Source organism: Emys orbicularis, chromosome 6, assembly GCF_028017835.1.
Source record: "Emys orbicularis isolate rEmyOrb1 chromosome 6, rEmyOrb1.hap1, whole genome shotgun sequence".
In the NCBI taxonomy this organism is placed as follows: Eukaryota; Metazoa; Chordata; order Testudines; family Emydidae; genus Emys; species Emys orbicularis.
Window position 1 is genome coordinate 54,234,973 of NC_088688.1, and position 15,144 is coordinate 54,250,116.

The window sequence follows — 15,144 nt, forward strand, 5'->3', positions numbered from 1 at the left end:
TGCCATTTTCCTCCCCAGCTAATATGCTTAGGATGCAGTGTACAGTACTGGGGACATGTGCTATAGTGTCCCCTTAATACTTGCTTGTGAAATGTGTAGCATGCACTTGTAACCCACTACTAAGTATGTGTTTACTGGTCCTGCTCTGAGCCCAATCCACAGAATGTTTTTTGTTACAGCCCCCACTACAGAACCATGTCTTTTTAGCTCAAACTGCAGACTCATGGTTTTTAGCTGTGGTGTTCATGGCATGGCAGTGGTCACACACTCATAACAGCACATGCCACCACATGACCATAGATACTCATTGTTGGTGAGGTATGATCCCAGCTATACCCCATGAGGCTCCTCTTGCTAAAATTGTCTCAAGCTAGGGGTGTTACAATAAGTGCATTCCCATACACAAATTTACCAGTTATTGTGCTCACTCTTTTAGTAGCAACAAAGAATAAACCAAATTTTAACAGAATAGAGGTCTTAATGTTATAGAAACAGAAGGTTGCATACATTTATTGCATCTAATTTCTTCAAGACTTTACTACTTCACTCAAATATTTGTAGTCTAGAAGAGACTGTACCACAGTCTGAATCCGGCAAAGGAATGACTAAAACATTAGTTACTGTACAATCTCCAGTTTCTGACTGTCCCTAAATATTTGTCCACCACTTGTGTACAATACAATGTTAATTTAAAATATTCATTTATAAGTGAAAATAAAAAAGATCCTTTCTAATATTGTAATGTATTTATTACTGCTGATTAGGGCTGTCGATTAATTGCAGTTAACTGACGCGATTTAATTGCGATTAAAAAATTAATCACAATTAATCGCAGCTTTAATCACACTGTTAAACAGAATATCAATTGAAATTAAATATTTTTCATGTTTTTCTACATTTTCAAATATATTGATTTCAATTACAACCCAGAATACAAAGTATTCTCTTTGTATTATTTTTATTGCAAATGTTTGCATTGTAAAAATGATAAACAAAAGAAATAGTATTTTTCCAGTCACCTCATACAAGTACTGTAGTGCATTCTCTTTATCATGAAAGTGCAACATACAAATGTAGATTATTATTTTTTTTTTGGTTACATAACTGCACTCAAAAACAAAACAATGTAAAACTTTAGAGCCTACAAGTCCACTCAGTCCTACTTCTTGTTCAGCCAGTGGCTAAGACAAACAAGTTTGTTTACATTTATGGGAGATAATGCTGCTCACTTCTTATTTACAATGTCACCTGAAAGTCAGAGCAGACATTTTGTAACTGGCATTGCAAAGTGTTTACATGCCAGATATGCTAAACATTCATATGCCCCTTCATGCTTCGGCACCATTCCAGAAGACATACTTATATGCTGATGATGCTCATTAAAAAAATAATGTGTTAATTAAACTTGTGACTGAACTCCTTTGGGGAGAATTGTATGTCTCCTGCTCTGTTTTACCCACATTCTGCCATATATTTCATGTTATAGCAATCTTGGATGATGACCCAGCAAGTGTTCATTTTAAGAACACTTTCACTACAGATTTGACAAACACAAAGAAGTTACCAATGTGAAATTCCTAAAGATACAGCACTCGACCCAAGGTTTAAGAACCTGAAGTGCCTTCCAAAATCTGAGAGGGATGAGGTGTGGAGCATGCTTTCAGAAGTCTTAAAAGTTGCAGAAACTACAGTACCTGAACCACCAAAAAAGACAATCAACCGTCGCTGGTGGCATCTGACTCAGATGATGAAAATGAACACGCGTTGGTCCGTACTGCTTTGGATTGTTATTGAGCAGAACCCATCATCAGCATGAACACACGTCCTCTGGAATGTTTGAAGCATGAAGGGACATATGAATCTTCAGCACATCTGGCATGTAAATATCTTGTGATGCTACAACAGTGCCACACAAACACCTGTTTTGACTTTCAGGTGATATTGTAAACAAGAAGTGGGCAGCATTATCTCCCGCAAATGTGAACACACTTGTTTGTCTGAGCGATTGGCTGAAGAAGAAGTAGGACTGAGTAGACTTGTAGGCTCTACAGTTTTACATTGTTTTGTTTTTAATGCAGCTATTTTTGTACATAATTCTACATTTGTAAATTCAACTTCCATGATAAAGAGATTGCACTACTGTACTTGTAACGGGGAAATTGAAAAGTACTATTTTTGGGGGGGGGGTTACAGTGCAAATATTTGTAATTAAAAATATAAAATAAGGACTGTACCCCTCGGTATTCTGTGTTGTAATTGAAATCAATATATTTGAAAATGTAGAAAAAATCCAAAAATATTTAAATAATGGCATTCTATTGTTTAACAATGTGATTAATCATGATTAATTTTTTTAATCGCATGATTAATTTTTTAATCGCTCAGCAACCCTATTGCTGATATTGCAATGTACTTTGTCTCTCATGCACCTGTTATAATAGTATTTTGATATTATACCCTACATGAATACCATGCCTTTCATTCTAGAAGATCCTAAAGCACTTTATAAATATAGGCCCTGATCTTAGAAACACTTGCGCATTATGGAACCATCAGATATGGTTCTCAGGGCCTCACTGTGTGAGAGATGAATAGACAGGGAGCTAAGATGTCTGGGTGCTGTTCTCTGCTGGTAATATGCCTGAAGATGAGAGAAGCAAGCATATAGCTTTCAAAAGCACTAGGAGGAAACCAGGCTTTGCATTGGCAGTTCATACTCTCATAGAAACTCTGGAATAGTGAGGTAAAGGGCTCTCTGTACCCTCTTTCTCCACTCACCTATGCTGGAGCAGTCATCATTTAACCCTACTGCTAAGAGCTACAAAATAAGTGAGTCAAATAGACAGCTAACTAGACCCTAACTCAGTACATCCCTCAGCCCACGCCCATGCCGCTTCCAGCAGCTCCCATTGGCCTGGAGCGGCAAACTGCGACCAGTGGGAGCCGCAGTCAGCCGAACCTGTGGACGTGGCAGGTAAACAAACTGATCTGGCCCGCCAGGGGCTTTCCCTGAACAAGTGGCGGACCAGCTTTGAGAACCACTGATTTATAGTATATCTAGTGGGATTTTTAATAGGTTTTCCAAAAATTCCCATATTGCTTAGAGCAGAAAATCTTGGTCATACTGTCTCCCAGTTCCATATGACGATGTCAAAATGTGCTTAAGACATCTCTGAAGAATGTGAGGTGCTATTCCAATTGAAGTTGTTTCAGTCTTCTTTAGATTTTTAGATGCTTTCAGCTGGTCTCTTGATATTTCTCATGGCCCATCAGTGATTTCTATTTCCATATCCTTAAACCATTTCACTTGTGTTTTCAGATAATGTGACACTCATAAAACTTAGCCAATAAATCTAGATTGTAGTGCAAACTGAACATACTTAAAGGGTTCCAAAATATATATCCAACTCTCCGTAGGAATAAGTGCCAGTGGACAAAAGAAAGGTAATAGAGGACGTTTTCAATGTTCTTGACTTTGCTGTGTTTGGTGGGAAAATGGAAGATTAACAACAGTTCTGAAGTCTGAAAGCCTCAAAATTTCTTGAGAATTCAATTCATTTTAACATATTAAAAGTAGTCTGTTTTTTTAATATGGGGTCATCTGCCACAACTTGTAACTACTCTGAAGAATGAAAGGTCTGTGTTCATGGTATCAATAATAAGCACATAAGAACAGCCGTACTGGGTCAAACCAAAGGTCCATCTAGACCAGTATCCTGTCTTCCGACAGTGGCCAATGCCAGGTGCCCCAGAGAGAATGAACAGAACAGGTAGTCATCAAGTGATCCATCCCGGTCACCCATTCTCAGCTTCTGGCAAACAGAGGCTAGGGACAGCATCCCTGCCCATCCTGGCTAATAGCTATTGATGGCCTTTCCTTTATGAATTTATCTAGTTCTTTTTTTAATCATCGTGGTCAGGTGGTCTTTTTAATATATCCCTACTGCTATATTCTTATTATTTAAGCATAGAATTACTATCCATAGAGATCCTATGGTACAGTTTGGTTCATTTTAGATTTTTACTTCATTTGATTCTACGCTTCCTTTCACATATAGTGCCACGCCCCCACCAGCACAACCTGCTCTGTCCTTCTGATATATTTTGTACCCTGGTATTACTGTGTCCCATTGATTATCCTCATTCCATCAAGTTTCTGTGATGCCTATTATATCAATATCCACATTTAATAAGAGGCACTCTAGTTCACCCATCTTATTATTTAGACTTCTAGCATTGGTATATAAGCACTTTAAAACTTGTCACTTTTTAGGTGCCTGCCATTACATGATGTAATTGAATGGGACCTTTTTTTCATTTGACTGTTTCTCATCAGATCCTACCTATATTTTATCATCTTCCATCTTCTCCTCCTTATAAGGACATAGGGAATCTCCATTTATACATCCTCCCCTAAGGGATGTCCGAACCACGTGCTCCTCTGCACCTGCTGGCTTTCCCCCAGCCCTTAGTTTAAAAACTGCTCTACGATCTTTTTAATTGTAAGCGCCCGCAATTTGGTTCCATTTTGGTTTAGGTCAGTGTTGGGCAACCTGCGGCCCACAGGCTGCAGGTGGCCCATCAGGGTAATCTGCTGTTGGTCCACAAGACAGTTTGTTTACATTGACCGTCCACAAGCACGGTCGCCCGCAGCTCCCAGTTGCCACGGTTCTCCGTTCTTGCCCAATGGGAGTTGCGGGAAACAGCAAGGGTCACAGTGACATGCTGGCCGCCACTTCCCACAGCTCCCATTGGCTGGGAACGGAGAATCGTGGCCACTGGGAGCAGCAGGCAGCCGTGCCTGCAGACGGTCAATGCAAACGAACTCTCTTGCGGCCCGCCAGCGGATTACCCTGATGGGCCGCAGGTTGCCCACCAATGGTTTAGGTGGATCCCATCCTCCCTGTGTAGGCTGCCCCTTTCCCAAAAGTTTCCCCAGTTCCTAATAAATCTAAACCCCTCCTCCCTACACCATCATCTCATACTATGTAGCAGGGGTCGGCAACCTTTCAGAAGTGGTGTGCCGAGTCTTCATTTATTCACTCTAATTTAAGGTTTCACGTGCCAGTAATACATTTTAATGTTTTTAGAAGTCTATAATATATAACTATATATTGTTATAAGTCTATAACAATATATAGACTGTAAGTCTATATAAGACTATAATATATAACTATTAGTCTATATATTAGACTATAAGTCTATAATATATAACTATTATTGTATGTAAAGTAAATAAGGTTTTTAAAATGTTCAAGAAGCTTCATTTAAAATTAAATTAAAATGCAGAGCCCCCCAGACCGGTGGCCAGGACCCGGGCAGTGTGAGTGCCACTGAAAATCAGCTCGTGTGCCGCCTTCGGCATGCGTGCCATAGGTTGCCTACCCCTGCTATATAGTATAAATAGAGCTAACAATTTTTCATATTTACTTTCTGAGAGGAAAAAAATGGAGAACACATTTTGCTATGTTTACTAGATTTGGTAAAACTTGGTTTTCAATCCTGATAGGCAGTTCTATGTCTCTCTGTCCCTCATTGTCAATTCTTGGTGCCACTCCCTTGTGTGAAATTTAATGTAGAGCATCACAAAGTTGACAGTTCAGTATATTGGTAATTTAATTTCTCTAGTCTTTTAGCAGTAACCTTTTATTTAAATCAGAATCTTTGAAATGCAAGTGCCATAACCTAATACAGCACCACTAGTATTGCTTCAGAATTTAAATAGATTTAAAATAATCAGAAATGCTGACAAAGCACTTATGCTGAGTGTGTGTATATGAGAGAGAGAGAGAGACATTGACATTCTAGGCAGAACTGGCAGCAATACCTGTGGTTAAGGTTGCCTAACGCTTTCTATTACAAGATTATGTTTTAAGTTGTTTGTTATAACTTAAACAGTTCAGGCTGAAATTTTCCATGCCGGGTGTTTGCCTCTGGCTGAATATGTTTGGGAAAGTTTCATGTAGAATCGTTCAGCAGTTTTCAAAAACAAGATTGTTTTGATACTTAAAAAATAAAAGACAGAACAATAAAAATCTTACAACCATTTCACAGAGAAATTGAAGCATCTCTGTATTTTGAAGCAGATACTGGAAATCTGGTAGGGGGGACTGACCTAATGTAGATGTTCCTTTACTATCCCTATGAAAATTTGTCCAAGTTACAAGCTTTTGAAAAATCGCATTCATAGATGCTTTGTAGAGACTTGTTTAGAGTTTTGGCCGTTAAATTCTCCAAAGGTTCCATCTGCACCGAGCATGCTTCACTGCCACACAACTCCTACTTGCCGACTATACTGCAGATGCACCATGCCCACAGAACAACTGAGCATTCTAATGGCTGAGTGGGACCCTCCTTCACTTAGGGTGACCAGATATCCTGATTTTATAGGGACAGTCCCAGTTTTGGGGGCTTTTTCTTATATAGGGACCTATTACCCCCCACCTCCTGTCCCGATTTTTCACACTTGCTATCCGGTCATCCTACCTTTACTTGCTACTCCCAATTTATGGCGGTTGCTGAAGCACTGGGCACAGGAACTGAAAGCAAGGAGAATACCTTGTGCTCTCAGTGCCCCATTATCCTTCTTTCCCCACCCCACCCAACCCCACCTCACTCCCAGCTGAAGCCCAGGTAATGAGGAGGAGAAGGAAACAGCCTGATTTAGGGTGAGAGGTAAAGACAGAGTCAGGAGCCAAGGGGAGACCTGCCTCATCTGTTGCAGGAGTTGGAAGGTATGTAGGGAATGAGACAGGATTGCAGGAGGAGAAAGATGGTAAAGCAGCTGAATGCCACCTTAGGGAACTGGATTCTATCCCTGGCTCTGCAACTGAGTTCCTATGTGATGATGGGCAAGTCACTTAAAGTTCTCAGCGGTGGCTACTACTCATTTTCTGGGTACCCAGTGGAGGTACTTAGAGCCATATTTACAAAAGTGCTAAGCACTCGCAACTGTAACTGAGGCCAGTTCTGTTTTAATTAGGCACTGGATTTCTCAAGCTACGCACCCAAAATTAGTAGACACAACTTTGGCATTAATGTACCTAATTTCCCCATCCTTAAAATGGGGATGTTAATATCTCATTACATGATAGGAGTGTTGTGAAGATAAATACAGTAATGTTTGTAGTATCTGAATGCCTCACAATGACAGCACCTTTGACATTTACATGGGGAAATTAATAATTGTGTTTTCAGAGCAGGATTTCAATAGTGTACAGTAAATAAGGCATGCAGTCAGATATTGAACAGCTATAGGTTAATTGAGCACCATTCATCTTGTGCACTGAATGTGGCAGGAGTCCTGGGGTGGGGGGCAAGGGAGAAATTGTGTGGTCATGTACTTAGGTGGAATCATAATGAATACACGTAAAAGACATGAATAAACATTACACAGGTAACCTTAATTCTGGCATTTCCTACCTTTTGAGTGAGTGAGTGTGTGTGTGTGTGTGTGTGTACTTCCTTTTAAATGTAGGCTTGGTGTATTTTTTTTTTATATTATGGTGGCTGTATTGTGTCAACATAGTTAAGTTTGCATTCAGTTTTACACTTAAAACATGAGTTAAAGTTCTTTGTTTTACGCAAAAAACATAGCGTATCTGCTGCAAATGTTAACATATAATCTCTGAGTAAAGCTTCAATTTCCTAAAGAGTTTCAAGACTCAAGTTCTATTAAGTTTCAAAAAATTGTCCCTCAAGTTCATATTCTGAGTCCCATGATTTTTGGACACCCTCTAGCTTAAAAATTATAAACTGATGCAAAGCAAACATTTCTACATAATGAAAGTTTGTTGGTCTCTGCAGCTATCTAATTTTATTAATTAACAAAAAGACAAATTAGGATTTTCCAACACAACTGTTGTTTTGCATCATGATTAGCCAAGGGAGACTGTGGTTGATAGTGATTATCTTCTAAGGAGCAGTAGATGTTGAGCTGACCAGGAGATCTGGGAAATTGTTCATCCAGTTGAGGAGCACACTTGAATCAGATGAATAATTTCATCCATAGAAACCAGGATCTTTGTCATAGCACCTGTTATTTTGTGAAGACCAGTTTCGATGAGGAACTGTGCTTCTGAACTGGTTGAATAGTTTAACTACCTTGATCCTTTATGATCTCCCTTCCCCAGCCATAAGTGACATTCCAGGACTGTGCAGAATGGATAGTAGGGGAAAAGCTGGCTATTTATAGTTGTGCAGAGTATGGGGAAGGCTGGTCTGGAAGGCTGGCATCTCTTCTGAGGCAGATTTAAGGTGGTATGTTCTCTGTGGGCTGCAGTGTGCATCTCTGGATAGAGAAGTAAAAGGTTTGTCATACTAGATGCCTTCATTTTTTGTTTCACTGCCTTTGTGGTAGGTTACTCAGTACATAAACCCAATGTAGTGGTTTTGTACCATTATACATAGTGTGAGAGTGTGTGAGAGGGATCCTGGAGTTATCTCCAATCTGATAAATATTTGTTGATCCTTTCTGATTTTTTTTCCAACTCCTGAAGTTCTATTTGAGACCTCAATGCCCTTTTTTGGGGGGGACTTTAAATCTCTACAGAACTTCAGGTAGGTTAATAGTCTTTAGCTTTGTCAGGAAACTTAAATAGAATTTTTAAGGACATTGATAATACTGACCATGAATGTCACTGAAGTCAAGAATCCATCACCTCTGTGCCACCCGCAACCTGAAAGATGTGGGGTCTTTGGCAGCAGAAAGAAAGGGGGTGTGATTCTTTTAAGGGGTCCCTCCATCCTCCTTGAGGGGGAAGAAGACCTCATATGAGCCAGTGGGCTGATTAGAGTGGCTCGGGTAGCCACTGGCCCCATCACACCTGGGGTAGGTTATATGTGCTCTGTCTATCCCCTCAAGCTCAAATCAGCATCCCCCATCCCTGAATCAGAATAGAATTTGGTTATTTGGTCTGCTGTGGTCTTACAGTTTTTCTGTAACTGCCAAATTGTCCAGGGTGGGATTTTGTATGGTGTGTTTTGTTAACCTTCTCCACATCAACTCAGGGACTGGGTGGAGTAGGCCAGGAAGTTCTGTTTAAGATGTTGCGACTTGGCAGTTGACAGGTGTCCAGAGCAGGTACTCATTGTTAAGGGGTTCAGTTCCCTGATAAACTGGAATTGGAAGCAGACTCAGTGGAAGACTTTCCCTAAAGAAGTTGCGGAACAGGGAATGGGGCTCCTAATCTCTGGTACAGAGAGGTCACAACCCCCATTCACCATGGTTATTCAAGAAGAGGGTGATGGGGGCCCTGCTGTGAGCCCTTATATAGCTGGAAACAAGTGAGGAAGGAATCCTAGCCTGCACGGTATGAGCTATTGCCAGATATTTTCTAGATGAGTTAATAAAGTTGTGGCCTAATTACACCACATCCCTTGCATCTTGTCCGTCTTCCTGCTTCTCCAGGACAATTATCAATGATTTCATACAGCTATAAACATTATTCTTGGGCTGAGTGGGCCTCAACCTAGAAACAGACCAAAGAATAAGCCCCTAAAGCAAGAACTTTGCTACAGTATTGGTGAATGTTTGGGTGTGCATCAACAAGTGCACCAACAGTCAAATCAGATAATTGCACATGCATACAAATATGTATTTATGCACACATCTATCTTCCCAAATGTTCATTTGGGTGAGCAAGTGGCAGCATCCATCGGCCCTTTCTTTGAAGAAGCTGACTTCAGTTTCCTGATCCATATTCTAATTTATTTTAATCTCTTTAGCTGTTTTTAAATATATAGGCCAGTAATAAAAACAAAAATCTTAGTTATAAATCTTGTTACACTCCTCTAATATAAATTAGATTATCTTGTTAAGATAATTTTCTGCATTGCATTGGGTACATGTAGCTATGTCAGTGAAAGAAGATGGCATTTAATTTTATTTGCTAGCTCTTTAAATATAATGGCGTCTTCTTGCCAACTGATGGACAGAACTGTGAGGAAGTAGTGATTTTGTGTTTCAGTTCAAGATCTGTATTTATTTTAATACCGTAGGCTTTGTGGAAAAATATTTAACAATGCAATCCCAAACGCCAGCAAACTTCAATAGGGCTGACAACATGGCCATAAAAGTCGAGTACATCCCATAATATAAGTGAGTCTTCCATAGTATACTCCTCTTAGGAGTCGCACAGCTTGAAATTTTTTCATTCAAAAATGTATTTGCCTTTGAGAAATGACATGATACAGGCAGAAAACATTTTCCATCAAAATTGACTGAGTAACAGAGCTTAATTAGTTACTTCTTGAAAATGTGAGCTTGTAAGGCTTTTATTTTTGTTTTCTTGCTTAGTTTTTAATAAACAACTTTTTTGTCTGGTAAAATTTTCCATCTTGTGAAAGCTCTGACCTTGGCATAGATGTATTCTCCTGAGAAACATGATGATGATGTCATCCGACAACAAAATCTCTCAATGTCAGAGTTATATGTGTTGCATTAAATAAACACTGACTAGGATTTTCTTTTAAGATTGATATATATACCAGTTAAAGAAAGGACTGAGATGTAAGGCTTCCATGACATCACTTATTTGGGCCGTTGTTGTCCTGGATATTATACCAGACATGGAGCTGTAAATATAATTGCCCACTTCTTTTAGATTAACATTGCTTTAGCATAACTAACTATATGATACTGTTGAAACAAATATTTTATTATGTGAACTCTGTTATAGGAACAGACAAGGCAGCTAGGCTATGATTTTCAAAACTGGATGTCTAAAATTAGACTTCTAAGTCCATATATAGGGTGCGTAAATAAGATATCTGTTTTTCAAAGTGTTTGGCACTCAGCAGTTCAATGCCTCTCAAGTGTGTAAAGTTAAGATTGTAAACTCTTAAGGTCAAGGACAATTTTTTTTTCTGTATTTGCACAGTGCTTAGCACCAGGGGATCCTAGTTCTTGACTAGGGCTCTAAGTTGCTATTGCAAAACAAATAATACATAGAGCTGGTCAGAAAACAAAAGTTCTGTTCCTTGGGAAATTCTGACACTCCAGAACTTGTTTTTGTTTTGAATTGGAACAAAAAGCCAAAAGTTCAAAACATCTTGCCCTACAAAAATTCTGAAATGTCAATTTAGAAACAACATCAAAATGTTTTGATTTGGTCATGTTGGCTCATTTCATCTTTATAGTGTCAAAACATTTTGTTACCCTAAAGTAAAAATATTTCATTTCAACTTGATTTGATTCATTTTTTCACCTTTTAATATAATATCAAATTAAAAGTTGAAACAAAATGAATTGAAATAAGATTGAAATGAAATGTTTTAACCATATGGAAACAAAACATTTTGAAGCTTTCAAAACGAAATGACAGTCAAACACAGAAAACTTGTGTTGAAATCAATATGTTCCATTTAAAAGTTTGTTGATTGTGCCACAACTGCATTTTCTTGATGGAAAAATGTTCCATGACTTTTTGATCAGCTTTTATAATAAATAATAACATGCTTAAGTGCTTAGTTGAATCTAGACCCATGTCATGAATACTTCTGAATGTGATGTTACCTGTGTAGTAAAAATTCTGTTAAACTTCATTGTAAATAGAAAGGTCATGAGAACAGCTGTTTCACTGGAGAATAATAAAAAAAGCCTCACTTCTGTGAATCTTCTGGGTAGAGATAGGCAAAACTTTCCTGCCAATTTTTTTTCTGAAAAAAACTGCAGTTTCAGTGGCATCAAAATGTCTCACAAATTTATATCAAAGTTTCACTCAACTGTTTGTTTTGATTATTTCAGGGTTTTTTTTTAATGTTTAACTTTGACTCTTTTGAAACAATGTTTTGGCGGTTTTTTGGTTTGACCCAAGATTTCTAAATTTTCTTATTTGTTGAATTTTTTAAAATAAAATAATCAAAACTGAAACAAGACACATCAGTTTTGTCAAAATGAAAGAGTATTTTTTTTAACACAGAACAGCTCTTCACTAAAAGTTTTGAAAATGTTTGATTTTGATCCAACCTGAAACAATTTTTTTTTCCTTTTTGAAATTTCCAGTGAGCCAAGAAGTTATTTGCCCAGTTCTACTCCTGAGTTTTTTGTCTTACTGTAAAAAAAATCATCTCAAATTACCCTTTTTTAACACCAAAAAGACTATAATACCAGTACTAGAGCTGGCTGGAAATTTTCCAATGGAACAGTTTTCCATCAGAAAATGTCAATGTGTCAAAAGCAAAATGTTCATCTCAAACATGTCAACTTTGAGGAAATTAAATTTAGGAAAAGATCTGATATGAAGTGTTCTGATAATGTGCAATTGTTCCATTTCAACTTTTTCAGAATGGAACAATTTAATTTTTTAAAACTTTTTTGTATTGATGTTTACTTTATTTAATGTTTAAGAAAATGTCAAAATTGGAATGAAAATTTGACCTGAGATGAATCTTTGCCAGTATTTCTTCTCTCAAGAAACTTAAAACTTAGTTTTCATTCCATTTTGGAAGGGAGGGGGGGAATTGAGCTTGTGGAATTTCCCACAAAATAGAGAATATAGTTCTTCCATCTGTAACAAGAACACATCCCAGAGTCCCAGCAAATGGATTATGTACTGATGTTGAAGTCTACGTGGGGGGTGTGAAATCTTATTCCTTAGTCTGTGGAGCTGATTCGCAGTGCTATAGGATCCGCAAGGCAACATCTGCTAACCCCATCCCACTAATTTCCCCTCCCCCCATACACAGATTGGCTAACTAATCTGTTGGCTACAGCCTGTAACTTACAAACTTCCAACACATTAGCAAGAAAAGATCACCTCTTACCCCTACCTTCCCAAGAGCTGCACTGCACAGCACACTAGTTATGAAGAACAGTGTGTGCTTCTACATCCTCTCCCTCCCCTGCACAGGTATGCTGTGTTGAGTGCCTTATGTGTCACACTCTTTCACCAGTCAGTGAGTATGATCTACTAATGCATTGTTGTCTTGAGGTTGCAACAACCCCATCTGACTAGACAGTACCAAGAAATTTAGCATTATTGTTTCCATGTATTAATTTATTGTATTAGGGGAAAGACCATATGAGCTAGAAAGTCTAAAAATGTTCAGTAGCTTACAGTGAATAGTGTATAGCTATGAAAAGAATGAGGGATGTGCAAATAATGTTGTTTCACATGAAACATGTTGCCCATTTCACTCTGTCAGAGTTCAAGTGACTACAGGCTCATAACAGATATTTACCATTTTGAAAACTGTTCCTATAATGAAAAAATACTGTAGATCTTAGATGGCAGTAAAGCTTAATGTTGCAAAATATGGCTGTGTGAAATGCAATGTAATTGGTGACTAGCTTTTATTTGTCCAATCTCCTGTTTTCTTTCCCACTAGAAACTAATTTTGTTTAGTAAGCTCATGTTCGAATGCAAATGTTGATTAAATGCATACTCAAACCCTGCAGTCACAGGAAAACTGCTGCAATGCTTGCATATTGCAGGTTGGCTACTGTGGGTACCCTTTGTATTAGAAACTACTTTTCCCGAGGGCTGCCTATAATGAAGAAGTCATTGACCTGTAAATTACAACTAAAATGCTCTAGCTGGTCTTGCAGATGAATGCTTTTGGTTATAGTCTACAGTACACAGAGTTCAATTTCTATTTAAAGCAAAGAGTTTAGGATATATTAAGTCTGACGTTAGACAGAAAAAGTGTTAAAAACTTCTTTGGTTTTAGGTTTAAATGTTATCTAGGGCTTAAACAAATGTAAAGAAACATGTATGCAGTGGCTGTCTGAAGGTTCAGAACTGACAAGGGTATAAAAGCAGGAAAATATAACCAAGTGTACTTCCAAATTTGCAGTTCTACATTTCTTGCTATTTATTAATAAGCTGATGCTGATAACGATGATCCATCAGTGATCATGATGGGAAGAGTTTTAGACAGATGAAAACTGAAACCAAATTTCTCAAAAAGGTTCCATATAACAGCTGGTCAGAATACATTGAAAGCAAACTGTTTCATGGAGATGTATCACTTTTGCTGTTTTCATTGGGAAGGGTGGAAAGAGACACTCTTTCTGACACTGTTACCTGTTGGTTAGGGGTTAGGGATGTGGGGGACGCAGATTCAAGTCCTTGCTGTCACTTATTCAGAGCAGAGTTTTTCCTTCTCAGATCACACTGAAATGCTATTGCGCCGCCTATAGTACTTCAGTGTAGACACTGAAGGTTCTCCCATCAGAGTAAGTAATTCACCTCCCTGACAGGTGGTAGATAGATCGAGGGAAGAATTCTTAAGTCTACATTGGAGTTAGGTTGGTTTAACTGTGTAGCTCAAGGGTGTGGATTTTTCACATCCCTGAGCGACATAGCTGGGTTGACTTAACTGTTTAGTGTTGACCTGGCCTGGGTCACACTCAGCAGAGATTTGATCCTGGATCTCTCAGATTCCTGCTTATTCCCTGCTCCCTTATACACCAACACCTTCCCAAATCAAAAAGATCTCCGGTTTTTATCTCAAAACAGAAATTTTTATACAAGTCCATTTTTGCAAAAATGTTCAAAAAGTTTTGGTTTTGTTGCAATGCATAACTAAACTAAATCTCAAATTTCAAAGTTGCCACAAAATGGAATCATTATCCTCCTGTCAGCCATTGTTCCATGTATAGTGTTTTTCAGATCCCCGCATTAAACTTTTGTGACTGATTACCTTTACCTTTTTGTATTAGACTATACTGCTCCAGTCGGACTTCTGTGATTTGGAGAGCTGTAACTCATCAGCACGTGAGTGGAATTCAGCAGTTCTCAAACTGATTCATAAAAAACAATGTCAGTTTTACTAACAGTAAACATGTAACATTTAGGTGAAGACAATCTCTTTAAAAAAAGAGAGAGAGAGAAAGCACTGCCAAAATAAGACACAAGCTCAAACAACGACTCATTGAAGTTATAGCAGTAAATAAATTTTCATTACAGCATGGTAAACCCAGGGATACTTCTCTTTATTTTTCTCAGGTTGGTGATGCACCAGGAAAACACATTAACCTTGCTGATTTTCTAAGTCGTGTTAGTCAAATTTTGGGGGAAAATATATTATATTTGCATCTTTCCCCCCTTCATTTAATAGTTTCAGGAGTAAGAAAAACTATAAAAAACTTTTGTGACCATTTGGAGAATGTATGTATAATTTTCTACTTCTGTTTTGAGA